This window comes from Oncorhynchus kisutch, unplaced genomic scaffold (genome assembly GCF_002021735.2).
Source record: "Oncorhynchus kisutch isolate 150728-3 unplaced genomic scaffold, Okis_V2 scaffold782, whole genome shotgun sequence".
NCBI lineage: Eukaryota > Metazoa > Chordata > Actinopteri > Salmoniformes > Salmonidae > Oncorhynchus > Oncorhynchus kisutch.
The window spans coordinates 153,077-171,393 of record NW_022262727.1 but is presented as its reverse complement, the minus strand read 5'-3'; the positions used below and the strand labels follow the sequence as shown (position 1 = coordinate 171,393).

General features: G+C 42.9%; 1 pseudogene; it reads left to right on the top strand.

Annotated features, from left to right (window-relative positions):
• Positions 1 to 5,343: 5,343 nt before the first annotated feature.
• Positions 5,344 to 18,103, top strand: LOC116362020 (zinc finger protein 501-like; annotated as a pseudogene).
• The last annotated feature ends 214 nt before the right edge of the window (positions 18,104 to 18,317 follow it).

The following is an 18,317-nucleotide window of genomic DNA, read 5'->3' as shown; positions in this document are numbered from 1 at the left end:
CTATTATATTTGTTCAAACTAAACTACAGCACTTACTTTGATGAGTCAAATCTGATCCTTTCTTCTCTTCTCCTCCTCTCACAGTTCCACTCAGCCCCATTGTTTTCCTGCAGTCCACCAGCAGCACAGACAACCTCTTCCTACCCAGCAGTAAGGTGCTACCGGAAGAGGTACGAAACGGGGACTCCGGGAGGGAGGAGGGGCTAGCGTTGTCCTGGTAACCATAAAGAGGGGACACAGACGCATATCATTATGGATGCTGATGTCACTGTTGAAAAAGTGCTTTACAGAAGCCCAGACCAGACCCTGAGACCCCAAGCTGTATGCTAGACCAGACCAAGCTGTACCATCTGGTGTTCTGATCTGGAGAGACTCTTCTCTGCTTCATCAGCATCAGGATGTTGTTGAGGCTCCCCAGAGGATCCACGATAGTCATGCACTTTAATATAGACCACATAGAGAATTCAATAAATCAATTTTTGTAGTTCCAAAAATATATGTACCAATGGCAAATTGCCCCTTAATAAACAATTCCTACAGTACTGAGCAACATATTCAAGTGTAGAACTTCAGTATAATGCCCCTTTAAAAACAACTGCATAGTTTGTGCCCGTTTAAGACAGTACTCACTGGTGGTAATCGGATCTTCAGTCTCATTTTTCACTCCCAAAACGTCTTCCTCTTTTATTGAGATATCCTCCTCTTTTACTCCAAAAGGGTCTTCCTCCTCTTTCAATTTTACGGCATCTTCCTCCTTTTTGATTCTGAAAGCTTCTACCTCTTTGACAACCTCGTTCCCATATTCCTCTTTCACTGTAATATCATCCTCTTGTTTCAATGTGATAGCCTCCTTATTCATTCTTCAAGCTTCTTTGCCTCCTTTCACCAGTTTCTTTCTCCGTCTAGATTAGTGAGTTTATGCTCCGGGAGATTAGCCTAGTGCATTATCAATGTAACACATTTGCTAATTTAACAAGCAAATTACGTTTAAATGAACCAGTAGATATGTAAACAGAATTATGTTGAAAACACTAAGAGTAATATACACAAGATTGGTCTAAAGAGCTCCAATGTTTCGGTTTTAGGTTTGCTAGCAAAGCATAGCGTGGTTAAATCAGAAGCCTTTTGTCGCTGTTGAAGAAGCTTCCTGTCCCGTCCACTAGATTATACGTCACGTAAGAAGCATCACCTGAAAAATTCATATCGCCATCTGCTGACTGGAGTGGGTCACGCAAATTGGAAAATATGAATTACAATGTTCAGTCTGGCAAGCAATGTCATAAGAAGTCATTTAAAAAATAACCAGATGTTATGTTCTTACTTCTTACAGCCAATACTTTCCTCCAGGATTGGATTGCCTGTTAGGCAGGATTAAATCAAATCAAATCAAAATTTATTTGTCACATACACATGGTTAGCAGATGTTAATGCGAGTGTAGCCAAATGCTTGTGCTTCTAGTTCCGACAATGCAGTAATAACGAACAAGTAATCTAACTAACAATTCCCAAAAACTACTGTCTTATACACAGTGTAAGGGGATAAAGAATATGTACATAAGGATATATGAATGAGTGATGGTACAGAGCAGCATAGGCAAGATACAGTAGATGATATCGAGTACAGTATAACATATGAGATGAGTATGTAAACAAAGTGGCATAGTTAAAGTGGCTAGTGATACATGTATTACATAAGGATGCAGTCGATGATATAGAGTACAGTATATACGTATGCATATGAGATGAATAATGTAGGGCAAGTAACATTATATAAGGTAGCATTGTTTAAAGTGGCTAGTGATATATTTACATCATTTCCCATCAATTCCCATTATTAAAGTGGCTGGAGTTGAGTCAGTGTCATTGACAGTGTGTTGGCAGCAGCCACTCAATGTTAGTGGTGGCTGTTTAACAGTCTGATGGCCTTGAGATAGAAGCTGTTTTTCAGTCTCTCGGTCCCAGATTAGGTATGTATATAGACTCTCTTTTTTTTCTACTGTGTTATTGACTTGTTAATTGTTTACTCCATGTGTAACTCTGTGTTAGCAGTGTGAACAGGCATGCTTTATCTTGGCCAGGTCGCAGTTGTAAATGAGAACTTGTTCTCAACTAGCCTACCTGGTTAAATAAAGGTGAAAAAAAAATCTATTAAAAAAAGGTGACAGATAGAATAGGGTGGCATACTCTGAGCTAAATTGACCAAGGCTCATCGCGAACAACACATAACACTTCCTATGGTGGCATATGGGCTATTTAGGCAAGTGTTGGTGTCTCCCATCTCCACAGAGGAACTCTAGATCTCTGTCAGAGTGACCATCAGGTTCTTGGTAACCTCCCAGACCAAGGCTCTTCTTCCCTGATTGCGCAGTTTGGCCAGGCGGCCAGCTCTAGGAAGAGCCTTGGTGGTTCCAAACTTTTCCTTTTAAGAACGATGGTAGCCACTGTGTCCTTTGGGAACTTCAATGCGGCAAATGTTTTGTTGTTGTCTCCCTTCCCCATATCTGTGCCGGCGCTCTACGGACAATTCCTTCGACTTCATGGCTTGGTTTTTGCTCTGACTTGCGCTGTAAACTGTGGGACCTTATATAGACAGACAGTTCCCATCGCTATCTGCAGCGAACTGAAAAGAGGAGCGACCCAGGGATGTGTGTGCTTTGGGGACCTTTAACAGAATATGACTGTCAGAACGGGTATTGTATGTGGAGGATGAGGGCTGCAGAAGATATCTTAGATAGGGGTGAGTGAGGCCTAAGAGGGTTTTATAAATAAGCATTAAACCAGTGGGTCTTGCGACTGGTATACAGAGATAACCAGTTTACAGAGTATAGAGTGCAGTGAGGTGTCCTATAAGGAGCATTGGTGGCAAATCTGATGGCCGAATGGTAAAGAACATCTTGCCACTCAATGTATCCTACCATGACTATATCAACCCTACTCCATGTGTTGTCACTATGATGTATCCTACCATGACTATATCCAACCCTACTCCATGTGTTGCCACTATCATGTATCCTACTACCATGACTATATCCAACAAATATATCCTCCATGTGTTTCCACTGTCATCTATCCTACCATGACTATATCAACCCAACTCCATGTGTTGTCACTATCATGTATCCTACCATGACTATATCCAACCCAACTCCATGTGTTGCCACTATCATGTATCCTACTTGGCTGAAGCTTTGATCCAGTGGAAGAAGTATTGAGGAGCAGGGAGGTTAAAGGTCACTTCAGGAAACAGCTGTTACTCTACACTATCCCTAGATAATACAGTAATGGGAGAAAATGTATAGAATATTTATGGCTCTATAACATCTCTATCTAATCCGTTTTATTGAACCTAATTCCATTTTCTCCATTTAGTTTTTCCAGGTTTCTGATTTGTCCCTGTTTGTCTGTTTTTCTCTCTAAATCACACTGTTAATAGAAAACAACACCATTGGATATTCTAAGTCCACGACAACACTTAAACCACATCAGGAGACCACTTTTGATGTCTGAGAAAAATCTAAGACATGTTCATTTTTGTGTGTAGATACCCTTTAATTGAAGTGACACCAGCAAGAGTCTTGCTTGATTAGTGGTGTCTCTGTAGCACACAAGAGCCTTGCTTGGTTAGTGGTGTCTCTGTAGCACACAAGAGGCTTGCTTGGTTAGTGGTGTCTCTGTAGCACACAAGAGCCTTGCTTGGTTAGTGGTGTCTCTGTAGCACACATGTGATTGCAGAGTCTGCTGAACAAATCACAACTGGATTGATGCAAATAGTCATGATATCATTCTGCCAGGGAGGCATAGACTACTTTGTAGTTAACATTTAATTGACAAGGTTTTTTGGGAAAGCTTTTCCATCAACCAGAAGATGGTTGTCATTAGCATCATCGCTAACAGCTACACATAGTGGTAGACAAATGCACTCAGACAGGGGCATTTCCTGACTGTTTCCTCTTCAGAAACTTGAAGGAAAATACATATCACTTAGGCAAATTTAACGATGACTTGCAGGCAGTCGGTTCAGAATAACGATGACAAAAATGGAAAACTCTTTAATCTGTCACCTAATCCTGTCTAACGGGCAGGTCAGCCCTGGAGTAAACTATTGGATGTAAGAAGTAAGAGAAAACATAACATCTGGCTCTTTTAAAATTTCTTCGCATGACATGGCTTGCCAGAATAAACATTGTTATTAATATTTTTCCAGTCTGCGTTACCCACTCCAGTCAGCAGATGGCGATATGAGTCTTTCAGGTGATGCTGCTTGCGTGACGTATAATCTAGTGGACGGAACTGGAGGCTTCTTCAACAGCGACAAAAGGCTTCTGATTCAACCAACGTGTTGCTTTGCTAGCGAACATAAAGTTGAGTCTTTGAAGCTCTTTTGACCAATCTTGTGTATATTACTCTTAGTGTTTTGAATATAATTATGTTTACCCATCTACTAGTTCATTTTAACGTCATTTGCTCGTTAAATTAGCAAATGTGTTACTAAATTTATACTGCACTAGGCTAATCGACCGGAGCATGAGCTCACAAAGCTCGACCGAGAAAGAAGCTCTGGTGAAAGGAGAGGAAGACGCTTTCAGGATGAAAAGGGAGGAAGAGGACGCTATCACATTGAAAGAAGAAGAGGATGATATTACAGTGAAAGAGGAAGATGGGAAAGAGGTTGTCAAAGTGGAAGGGGAGGAGGTAGAAGCTTTCAGAATCAAAAACGAGGAAGATGCCATAACATTGAAAGAAGAGAATGTAGTGAAAGAAGAGGAAGAACCTTTCAGAGTAAAAGAGGAAGAGGAGACTATCTCAATCAAAAAGGAGGAAGACGTTTTGGGAGTGAAAGCGGAGGAGGCTGAAGATCAGACTACCACCAGTGAGTACTGTCTTAAAAACAGGGACACTATGTAGTTCTTGAAATAATGTATTGTTTTAAAGGGGCATTCTACTTCAGTTCTACACTTGAATATGTCGTTCAGTACTGTGGGAATTGTTTAAGGGATAATCTGCCATTGGTACATATGTTTTTGGGACTTCGATGTATTGAATTCTCATTCTCCATGTGGTCTACATTAAAGTTCACCTCATCTAATATAACAGGCTTTTAAAATCTACTTAAAATATCAAAGGGATGTAAAGGCACCCATTTTGTGGAAATGACCCTTTACATTTGCAACACAAACAATATTTGACAAAATCATGATGGAAGTGGCCATTTTAGACATATTCATGCCTCTTGATTGCAATAGATGGTCATAAGTTTACCGTCTGTTTGCTGTTCTCGTTCACACAGGAGAGAGACGTGACTATCGTGGATCCTCTGGGGAGCATCAACAACATCCTGATCCTGCTGACGAGGCAGAGAAGAGTCTCTCCAGATCAGAACACCAGATGGTACAGCTTGGGCTGGTCTAGCATACAGCTTGCTCTATCGGGGTCTAGGCTGGATTTCTGTAAAGCACTTCATGACAACAGTGGCATCAGCATCGATAATGATATGTGTCTGTGTCCCCTCTTTATGGTTACCAGGACAACACTAGCCCTTCCTCCCTCCCGGAGTCCCCGTGTCGTACCTCTTCCAGTAGCGCCTTACTGCTGGGTATGAAGAGGTTGTCTGTGCTGCTGGTGGACTGCAGGAAAACAACGGGGCTGAGTGGAACTGTGAGAGGACGACAAGAGAAGAAAGGATCAGATTTGACACATCAAAGTAAGTGCTGTAGTTCAGTTTGAACAAATAAAATACAATCTGCCCACTGGTATCTGTTACCAGGACAACCAGCAGAGTTCTGTTAGTTGACAGGAAGATAGGCTGGTGTATATGGATGTTATGAATATCATAACACTGAAAAGGATTCTACCAATGAAAAGAGAGGAACCAATAGACCATATAAAACCTTGATAAAAGTTAGCTTTAGAGAGGAACTAATAGACCATATAAAACCTTGATAAAGTTCGCTTCAGAGAGAAACCAATAGACCATATAAAACCTTGATAAAGTTGGCTTTAGAGAGACACCAATAGACCATATAAAACCTTGATAAAGTTGGCTTTAGCGAGACACCAATAGACCATATAAAACCTTGATAAAGTTAGCTTCAGAGAGAGAGTTTCAAGATGATCCAATGTAAGCTGCTTGTTTTACAAAAACTTTTCCTTAAAAATGATGACCTGACTTTTTTCAATCTTTACCAACGACATGCTAACGACATTTGAGTAAAGCCAGTGTGTCTGTATGCGTATGACTCAACACTGTACACGTCAGCTACCACGGAAACTGAAATGACAGCAACACTTACAAAGAGCTGCAGTGAGTTTCAGAATGGGTGGCAAAGGAATAAGTTAGTCCTAAATATTTCAGATTACCTTAAATTACATGGCCTACTATGCTAATTCTGTAGCGGTATTGTTAGACCAGCACAAAAACATCCTGTGGCGGACTGCAATAGCATCGAATAGTCCCCGTGATATGCAACTGTTCAGGGAAGTCCGGAACCAATACACGCAGTCAGTCAGGAAAGCTAAGGCCAGCTTCTTCAGGCAGAAGTTTGCATCCTGTAGCTCCAACTCCAAAAAGTTCTGGGACACTGTGAAGTCCATGGAGAACAAGAGCACCTCCTCCCAGCTGCCCACTGCACTGAGGCTAGGTAACACGGTCACCACTGATAAATCCATGATTATCGAAAACTTCAATAAGCATTTCTCAACGGCCTGCCATGCCTTCCGCCTGGCTACTTCAACCTCGGCCAACAGCTCCGCCCCCCCCGCAGCTCCTCGCCCAAGCCTCTCCAGGTTCTCCTTTACCCAAATCCAGATAGCAGATGTTCTGAAAGAGCTGCAAAACCTGGACCCGTACAAATCAGCTGGGCTTGACAATCTGGACCCTCTATTTCTGAAACTATCTGCCACCATTGTCGCAACCCCTATTACCAGCCTGTTCAACCTCTCTTTCATCTCGTCTGAGATCCCCAAGGATTGGAAAGCTGCCGCAGTCATCCCCCTCTTCAAAGGGGGAGACACCCTGGACCCAAACTGTTACAGACCTATATCCATCCTGCCCTGCCTATCTAAGGTCTTCGAAAGCCAAGTCAACAAACAGGTCACTGACCATCTCGAATCCCACCGTACCTTCTCCGCTGTGCAATCTGGTTTCCGAGCCGGTCATGGGTGCACCTCAGCCACACTCAAGGTACTAAACGACATCATAACCGCCATCGATAAAAGACAATACTGTGCAGCCGTCTTCATCGACCTTGCCAAGGCTTTCGACTCTGTCAATCACCATATTCTTATCGGCAGACTCAGTAGCCTCGGTTTTTCGGATGACTGCCTTGCCTGGTTCACCAATTACTTTGCAGACAGAGTTCAGTGTGTCAAATCGGAGGGCATGCTGTCCGGTCCTCTGGCAGTCTCTATGGGGGTGCCACAGGGTTCAATTCTCGGGCCGACTCTTTTCTCTGTGTATATCAATGATGTTGCTCTTGCTGCGGGCGATTCCCTGATCCACCTCTACGCAGACGACACCATTCTATATACTTTCGGCCCGTCTTTGGACACTGTGCTATCTAACCTCCAAACAAGCTTCAATGCCATACAACACTCCTTCCGTGGCCTCCAACTGCTCTTAAACGCTAGTAAAACCAAATGCATGCTTTTCAACCGGTCGCTGCCTGCACCTGCATGCCCGACTAGCATCACCACCCTGGATGGTTCCGACCTAGAATATGTGGACGTCTATAAGTACCTAGGTGTCTGGCTAGACTGCAAACTCTCCTTCCAGACTCATATCAAACATCTCCAATCGAAAATCAAATCAAGAGTCGGCTTTCTATTCCGCAACAAAGCCTCCTTCACTCAAGCCGCCAAGCTTACCCTAGTAAAACTGACTATCCTACCGATCCTCGACTTCGGCGTTGTCATCTACAAAATGGCTTCCAACACTCTACTCAGCAAACTGGATGCAGTCTATCACAGTGCCATCCGTTTTGTCACTAAAGCACCTTATACTACCCACCACTGCGACTTGTATGCTCTAGTCGGCTGGCCCTCGCTACATATTCGTCGCCAGACCCACTGGCTCCAGGTCATCTACAAGTCTATGCTAGGTAAAGCTCCGCCTTATCTCAGCTCACTGGTCACGATGGCAACACCCATCCGTAGCACGCGCTCCTGCAGGTGTATCTCACTGATCATCCCTAAAGCCAACACCTCATTTGGCCGCCTTTCGTTCCAGTACTCTGCTGCCTGTGACTGGAACGAATTGCAAAAATCGCTGAAGTTGGAGACTTTCATCTCCCTCACCAACTTCAAACATCAGCTATCTGAGCAGCTAACCGATCGCTGCAGCTGTACATAGTCTATTGGTAAATAGCCCACCCTTTTCACCTACCTCATCCCCGTACTGTTTTTATTTATTTACTTTTCTGCTCTTCTGCACACCAATATCTCTACCTGTACATGACCATCTGATCTTTTATCACTCCAGTGTTAATCTGCAAAATTGTAATTATTTGCCTACCTCCTCATGCCTTTTGCACACATTGTATATAGACCCCCCCTTCGTTTTCTACTGTGTTATTGACTTGTTAATTGTTTACTCCATGTGTAACTCTTTGTTGTATGCTCACACTGCTATGCTTTATCTTGGCCAGGTCGCAGTTGCAAATGAGAACTTGTTCTCAACTAGCCTACCTGGTTAAATAAAGGTGAAATAAAAAATAAATAAATAAAAGAAATATTTTGTTGGGGCGCCAGGCAGGTATTGACCCTAGTTATTAAAGTTAGTTATTACCTGTTATAACATTATTATTATTATTATTAAATAAAAAATAATAAAAAAAAAAACGGAAAGGATGAGAGTCTTAAATGATGGAGTCTTAAAGGAGGACTGAAGCATCTAATGATGAAACATTATGGAGTCTTAACCTGTATGGGAACGGGGTTCTGCTGCCAACAGCCAATGAAATTGCAGGGCGCCAAATACAAATCAACAGAAATCTCATTATCAAATTTCTCAAACATTCAAGCATTAGGCACCATTTTAAAGATAAAAGTCTTGTTAATCCAGCCACAGTGTCTGATTTCAAAAATGCTTCACAGCAAAAGCTCCACAAACGATAATGTTAGGTCACCACCAAGTCACAGAAATACCCAGCCAATTTTCCAGCCAAAGAGGAGTCACAAAAAGTACAAATAGAGATAAAAATGTGTCACTAACATTTGATGATCTTCATCAGATGACACTCACAGGACTTCATGTTACACAATACATGTGTGTTTTGTTCGATAAAGTGCATATTAATATCCCAAAATCTCATTTTACATTGGCGTGTTATGTTCAGTAGTTCCAAAACATGCAGTGATTTTGCAGAGAGCCACATCAATTTACAGAAATACTCATTCTAAATGTTGATGAAAATACAAGTGTTATGCATGGAACTTTAGATAGACTTCTCCTTAATGCAACCGCTGTGTCAGATTTTTTTTTAAACTTTACGGAAAAAGCATACCATGCAATAATCTGAGTACAGAGCTCAGAGCCTAAACCAGCCAAAGAAATATCCACCATGTTGCGCAGTCAACATTAGTCAGAAATAGCATTATAAATATTCACTTACCTTTGATGATCTTAATCAGAATGCACTCCCAGGAATCCCAGTTCCACAATAAATGTTTGATTTGTTCGATAAAGTTCATCATTTATGTCCATATACCTCCTTTTGTTAGCGTTTGGAAAACAAATCGAAACGCGCGTGCAACTTCCTGCGGAAAGATCGGATGAAAATTCCAAAAAGTTATATTACTGGTCGTATAAATATATCAAACGATATATAGAATCAATATTTAGGATGTTTTTATCATAAAATTTCAATAATGTTCCAACCAGAGAATTCCATTGTCTGTAACTCTCTCATGACTGCGCGTCACGAGACCAAGGCACTTTGCCAGACCTCTGACTCATTCCCCTCTCATTCAGCCCCCCCTCACAGTAGAAGCATCAAACAAAGTTCTAAAGAAGGTTGACATCTAGTGGAAGCATTAGGAAGTGCAACATAACCAATATCCCACTGTATCTTCAATAGGGGCTGAGTTGAAAAACTACAAACCTCGGATTTTCCACTTCCTGTTTAACAAAATATGGAAAAGGTGAAGGGGTCTGAATACTTAACGAATGCACTGTCTGTGTGTATACTGAACCAAAAATATAAACAGCAATTTCAACGATTTACAGCTCATATAAGTCAGTCATTGTAAATAAATAAATTAGGCCCTCATCTATGGACTTTACATGACTGGGCAGGGGAGCAGCCATTGGTGGGCCCTGGAGGGCATAAGCCCACCCATTGCGGAGCCAGGCCCAGCCAATCAGGATTAGTTTTTCCCCACAAAAGGGCTTCATTACAAATAGAAATAAAACTCGGGTGTCTGGTCTCAGAGGATGTGGAGGTCCTGGGCTGGCGTTGTTATATGTGGTCTCTGGTTGTGAGGCCAGTTGGATGTACTGCCAAATTCTCTAAAATGACGTTGGAGGCGGCTTCGGGCAGAGAATTGAACATTCAATTATCTGGTAACCGCTCTAGTGGATATTCCTGCAGTCAACATGCCAATTGCACGCCCCCTCAAAACTTGAGACATCTGTGGCATTGTGTTGTGTGACAAAACTGCACATTTTAGTGGCCTTTTATTTTCCCCAGCACAAGGTGCACCTGTGTAATAATCAAGCTGTTCAATCAGCTTCTTGATTTGCCACACCTGTCAGGTGGATGGATTATCTTGGCAGAAAATATGTGTTAACTAACAGGGATGTAAAACATTCTGCAATCTTTTTTTTCAGCTCATTAAACATCCAACACTTTACATGTTGCGTTTATAATTTGTTTATTGCAGTTGCTATCAGTTTTAGGAACATCTTTCCAAATATTTCACCTTATTTTTTACTTTACCCAAAATATGATATCAGTGATAATCAAAATGTTGAAAATCTGTGAATGTCTAAATAAGAAATTGGGCCATTTAAACAGCAGGTGTCGATCCCTTTCTACAACGGAGAGATTTTACTGATGTGCTTTGTGTCTTCGACTTAAAAACAAGTCAGTAGAACGTGGAATGAAGCCTCTAGTGTAATGTGGGACCGGATGGCAGCTATTTAAGTCACTGGTCTGGCAGAATGCCAGTCATTATATCGCCTTGCGTTCCATTACTCTGTAGACAAAAAGAATGCTCCGGTTGGAACGTTATTGGATATATAAGATAATAACATCCTGAAGATTGATTCTCTACTTAGTTTGACCAGTTTATTTGACCTGGAATATAACTTTTTGAAGTTTTTGTCCGAGTTCACCTGGACCAGCGCCAGCTTTTGGACATGTGAACTAAACGTGGTAGCAAAAGTAGCTAATTGGACACTAGTGATGGACATTATGGAACAAAACAATGATTTGTTGCGGAACTAGGATTCCTTGCACTGCATTCTGATGAAAGATCATCAAAGGTAAGGGAATATTTATGATGTAATTTCGTATTTCTGTTGACTCCAACATGGCGGAGAAATATATTTACTTCTGAGCATCGTCTCAGATTATTGAATGGTATGCTTTTTTCGTAACGTTTAAAAGAAAATGTGACACAGCGGTTGCATTAAGAACCAGTGTATCTTTAATTATATGTAAAACATGTGTCTTTCGTCAAAGTTTATGATGAGTATTTGCATATACTCCAGAATGTTATGAAGAGTGATCAGATGAATTACAAAGTCCCTCTTTGCCATGCAAATGAACTGATCCCACCCCCCAACACTGGAAGCTTGTAAAGTTATACTATAATTATACTTCCGGCGCCGACAGAGATGGCCGCCTCGCTTCGCGTTCCTAGGAAACTATGCAGTTTTTTGTTTTTTTACGTGTTATTTCTTACATTAGTACCCCAGGTCATCTTAGGTTTCATTACATACAGTCGAGAAGAACTACTGAATATAAGATCAGTGTCAACTCACCATCAGTACGACCAAGAATATGTTTTTCGCGACGCGGATCCTGTGTTCTGCCTTACAAACAGGACAACGGAGTGGATTCCATGCAGCGACCCAAAAAAACGACTCCGAAAAAGAGGGAAACGAGGCGGTCTTCTGGTCAGACTCCGGAGACGGGCACACCGTGCACCACTCCCTAGCATTCTTCTTGCCAATGTCCAGTCTCTTGACAACAAGGTTGATGAAATCCGAGCAAGGGTAGCATTCCAGAGGGACATCAGAGACTGTAACGTTCTTTGCTTCACGGAAACATGGCTCACTGGAGAGACGCTATTCGAGGCGGTGCAGCCAGCGGGTTTCTCCACGCATCGCGCCGACAGAAACAAACATCTTTCTGGTAAGAAGAGGGGCGGGGGCGTATGCCTTATGACTAACGTGACATGGTGTGATGAAAGAAACATACAGGAACTCAAATCCTTCTGTTCACCTGATTTTGAATTCCTCACAATCAAATGTAGACCGCATTATCTACCAAGAGAATTCTCTTCGATTATAATCACAGCCGTATATACCCCCCCCCCAAGCAGACACATCGATGGCTCTGAACGAACTTTATTTAACTCTCTGCAAACTGGAAACGATTTATCCGGAGGCTGCATTCATTGTAGCTGGGGATTTTAACAAGGCTAATCTGAAAACAAGACTCCCTAAATTTTATCAGCATATCGATTGCGCAACCAGGGGTGGAAAGACCTTGGATCATTGTTACTCTAACTTCCGCGACGCATATAAGGCCCTGCCCCGCCCCCCTTTCGGAAAAGCTGACCGCCCCGTACCACTCACATCCGTCATCATGAAGTGCTTTGAGAGACTAGTCAAGGACCATATCACCTCCACCCTACCTGACACCCTAGACCCACTCCAATTTGCTTACCACCCAAATAGGTCCACAGACGATGCAATCTCAACCACACTGCACTCTGCCCTAACCCATCTGGACAAGAGGAATACCTATGTGAGAATGCTGTTCATCGACTACAGCTCGGCATTCAACACCATAGTACCCTCCAAGCTCGTCACCAAGCTCGAGACCCTAGGTCTCGAACCCGCCCTGTGCAACTGGGTACTGGCCTTCCTGACGGGCCGCCCCAAGGTGGTGAGGGTAGGCAACAACATCTCCTCCCCGCTGATCCTCAACACTGGGGCCCCACAAGGGTGCGTTCTGAGCCCTCTCCTGTACTCCCTGTTCACCCACGACTGCGATGCCACGCACGCCTCCAACTCAATCATCAAGTTTGCGGACGACACAACAGTGGTAGACTTGATTACCAACAACGACGAGACGGCCTACAGGGAGGAGGTGAGGGCCCTCGGAGTGTGGTGTCAGGAAAATAACCTCACACTCAATGTCAACAAAACTAAGGAGATGATTGTGGACTTCAGGAAACAGCAGAGGGAACACCCCCCTATCCACATCGATGGAACAGTAGTGGAGAGGGTAGCAAGTTTTAAGTTCCTCGGCATACACATCACAGACAAACTGAATTGGTCCACTCACACAGACAGCATCGTGAAGAAGGCGCAGCAGTGCCTCTTCAACCTCAGGAGGCTGAAGAAATTCGGCTTGTCACCAAAAGCACTCACAAACTTCTACAGATGCACAATCGAGAGCATCCTGGCGGGCTGTATCACCGCCTGGTACGGCAACTGCTCCGCCCTCAACCGCAAGGCTCTCCAGAGGGTAGTGAGGTCTGCACAACGCATCACCGGGGGCAAACTACCTGCCCTCCAGGACACCTACACCACCCGATGTTACAGGAAGGCCATAAAGATCATCAAGGACATCAACCACCCGAGCCACTGCCTGTTCACCCCGCTATCATCCAGAAGGCGAGGTCAGTACAGGTGCATCAAAGCTGGGACCGAGAGACTGAAAAACAGCTTCTATCTCAAGGCCATCAGACTGTTCAACAGCCACCACTAACATTGAGTGGCTGCTGCCAACACACTGACACTGACACTGACTCAACTCCAGCCACTTTAATAATGGGAATTGATGGGAAATGATGTAAATATATCACTAGCCACTTTAAACAATGCTACCTTATATAATGTTTACATACCCTACATTATTCATACGTATTTACTGTACTCTATATCATCGACTGCATCCTTATGTAATACATGTATCACTAGCCACTTTAACTATGCCACTTTGTTTACATACTCATCTCATATGTATATACTGTACTCGATATCAGCTACTGTATCTTGCCTATGCTGCTCTGTACCATCACTCATTCATATCCTTATGTACATATTCTTTATCCCCTTACACTGTGTATAAGACAGTAGTTTTGGAATTGTTAGTTAGATTACTTGTTGGTTATTACTGCATTGTCGGAACTAGAAGCACAAGCATTTCGCTACACTCGCATTAACATCTGCTAACCATGTGTATGTGACAAATAAGATTTGATTTGATTTGAAGTAGGGTGGTGCTTGGAATCATTGTTCTTCCTCTGTCAGCCATGGTTACCTGCAAGGAAACACGGTGCCATCATCATTACTTTGCACAAAAAGGGCAAGGATATATCTGCCAGTAAGATTGCACCTAAATCAACCATTTATCGGTTCATCAAAAACTTCAAGGAGAGCGGTTCAATTGTTGTGAAGAAGGCTTCAGGGCACCCTGTTACGGTTTTCTTCAGGTGAAAGAGAGTCGGACCAAAATGCAGCGTGGTATTCCTGATACATGTTTAATGACGACGAAAAAACGAACAATACAAAAACAACAAATGTAACGTGAAAACCTATACAGCCTATCTGGTGACAACAAACACAGAGACAGGAGCAATCACCCATGACACACTCAAAGAATATGGCTGCCTAAATATGGTTCCCAATCAGAGACAACAAAACACACTCGCCTCTGATTGAGAACCACTTCAGGCAACCATAGACTTACCTAGAAAACCCCACTAAGCCACAATCCCAATACGTACCAAAAACCCCATGACAAAACACACCACATACAAAACCCATGTCACACCCTGGCCTGACCAAATAAATAAAGAAAACACAAAATACTAAGACCAGGGCGTGACACACCCAAGAAAGTCCAGCAAGTGCCAGGACCGTCTCCTAAAGTTGATTAAGCTGCGGGATCGGGGCACCACCAGTACAGAGCTTGCTCAGGATTTGCAGCAGGCAAGTGTGAGTGCATCTGCACGCACAGTGAAGAGAAGACTTTTGGTGTCAAGAAGGGCCGCAAAGAAGCCACTTTTCTCCAGGAAAAACATCAGGGATAGACTGATATTCTGTAAAAGTCACAGGGATTGGACTGCTGAGGACTGGGGTAAAAAAAAAAATCTCTGAATCCCCTTTCCGAATGTTTAGGGCACCTGGAAAAAAGCTTGTCCGGAGAAGACAACCATCAGTCCTGTGTCATGCCAACAGTAAAGCATCCTGAGACCATTCATGTGTGGGGTTGCTTCTCAGCCTCAGCCAAGGGTGTCGGCTCACTCACAATGTTGCCTAAGAACACAGCCATGAATAAAGAATGGTACCAACACATCCTCCGGAATCAACTTCTCCCAACCATCCAGGAACAGTTCGGTGACGAACAATGCCTTTTCCAGCATGATGGAGCACCTTGCAATAAGGCAAAAGTGATAACTACGTGGCTCGGGTAACAAAACGTCAATATTTTGGGTCCATGGCCAGGAAACTCCCCAGACCTTAATCCCATTGAGAACTTGTGGTCAATCATCAAGAGGCGGGTGGACAAACAAAAACCCACAAATTCTGACAGAATCCAAGCATTGATTATGCAAGAATGGGCTGCCATCAGTCAGGATGTGGCCCAGAAGTTAATTGACAGCATGCCAGGGCGGATTGCAGAGGGCTTGAAAAAGAAGGGTCAACACTGTAAATATTGACTGCATCAACTTCATGTCATTGTAAATAAAAGCCTTTGACACTTATGAAATGCTTGTAATTATACTTCAGCATTCCATAGTAACATCTGACTAAAATATCTGAAGACACTGAAGTAGCAAATTTTGTGGAAAGTAATATCTATCATTCTCAAAACTTTTGGCCATGACTGTAGGTCGCATTCTGTATCATACAGCTATGAAAGTTATATATTTAGAACTACCTGCTCGATTGGAATCCAGTGACGTCTGTCTTGAGTGTTCTAGAACTGTTTATTTGTTTGTGTTCTGACTTGTAAAACAGAATGAATAAATAAGTAGTGTAAACATTATCAGTAATTACCAGGAAACACTACAACAGTTGTTTTAAAATCACACTAAGATTGTTAAAACTGGTCTTAGGTTATTGAGGGATCTGATTAGGATTTACCCTCGTAGCAAGGCCGTTTTATCATGTGGAGGTTTCATTCGGTCTCTATTTTTCTTTTAAACACTGTCTTTGGCAGGAGAAAGACCAGACTCAGAGGAACCAGAGCCAGGGATGTCCAAACCAGCAAGAAGACACCAGTGCTCTTCCTGTGGAAAGGGTTGTAACAGGTTAGGGGCCCTGAAACAACATGAGAGAATATACACAGGGGAGAAGCCTTACCACTGCTCCCAGTGTGGCAAGCGTTTTAACCATTTAGGAGCCCTGAAACAGCGCGAGAGTATACATACAGGGGAGAAGCTTTACCACTGCTCCCACTGTGGCAAGTGTTTTAAGCGGTTAGGGAATCTGAATTCCCATGAGCTAGTACATACAGGGGAGAAGCTTTACCACTGCTCCCACTGTGGCAAGTGTTTTAAGCGGTTAGGGAATCTGAAAGACCACGAAAGAATACACACAGGGGAGAAGCCTTACCACTGCTCCCAGTGTGGCAAGTGTTTTAACCTGTTAGGGGCCCTGAAACAGCATGAGAGAATACACACAGGGGAGAAGCCTTACCACTGCTCCCAGTGTGGCAAGTGTTTTAACCTGTTAGGGGCCCTGAAACGACATGAGAGAATACACACAGGGGAGACGCCTTACAACTGCTCCCACTGTGGCAAGTGTTTTAAGAGGTTAGGGAATCTGAAAGACCACGAAAGAATACACACAGGGGAGACGCCTTACCACTGCTCCCAGTGTGGCAAGTGTTTTAACCTGTTAGGGAGCCTGAAACGACACGGGCTAGTACACACAGGGGAGAAGCCTTACCGCTGCTCCCAGTGTGGGAAGTGTTTCAGCCGGTCAGAAATCCTGAAAGCCCATGAGCTAGTACATACAGGGGAGAAGCCTTACCACTGCTCCCAGTGTGGCAAGTGTTTCAAACATTCAGGGAATCTGAAACAACACGAAAGAATACACACAGGGGAGAAGCCTTACCACTGCTCCCAGTGTGGCAAGTGTTTTAACCGTTCAGGGAGCCTGAAACAACATGAGAGAATACACGCAGGAGAGAAGCCTTACCACTGCTCCCAGTGTGGCAAGTGTTTTAACCGGTCAGGGAACCTGAAACAACATGAGAGAATACACGCAGAAGAGAATCCTTAACACTTCTCCCAGTGTGGAAGGAGTTTTAACCAGAGAAACAGCCTGAACCAACATGAGAAAATACACAGAGGGGAGATGCATTTCCACTCCTCCCAGGGTGCAAAGCATTTGCCCATTTAGGAAGCCTGAAAGAGCATGACACAGAGGAGAAAGCTTACAAAAACTTAGACTTTGGGAAAACATATTACTCATAACAATCACTTAAATGTCATTAGAGAATCCACACAGGAGAGAGAAATTACTTCTATATTGATATTTCACATCTCATTTTTCTTACAATTCATCAGAGAACATACACAGTGCTCCCGTTGTCTTATATTGTTGCCTATAATGTGTTGACCTGTTTTTACCAGATGAAATTGCTTCTTCCAATTATTGATAAACATGTACCTGTTAAGAAACTGACTGTTAAATATGTTAAGGCTCCATGGATTGATGAGGAATTTAAAAACTGTATGTTTGAAAAAGTTGGGGCCAAAGGAGTGTCTAATAAGTCTGGCTGCACATCTGGCTGGCTTACATACTGCAAATTGAGAAATTATGTGACCGAACTCAACAAAAATAATCAACTTTATTATGAAGCCAAGATCAATGATATAGTATAAAAAACTTGTAAAAAAACATAATGAAAGAAAAGCAGTGCAAGTATTGAATTTTGTAAAGTTAGTGTGGGAGAGGTGGAAAAATTGTTATCGATCAATAATGACAAACCTCCTGGCATTGACAACTTAGGTGGAAAGCTACTGAGGACAGTAGGAGTGGCTATAGAGTCAGCTATCTGACATATTTTTAATATGAGCCTAGAGGAAGGTGTTTGTTCTCTTGCCTGGAGGGAAGCCAAATTAAT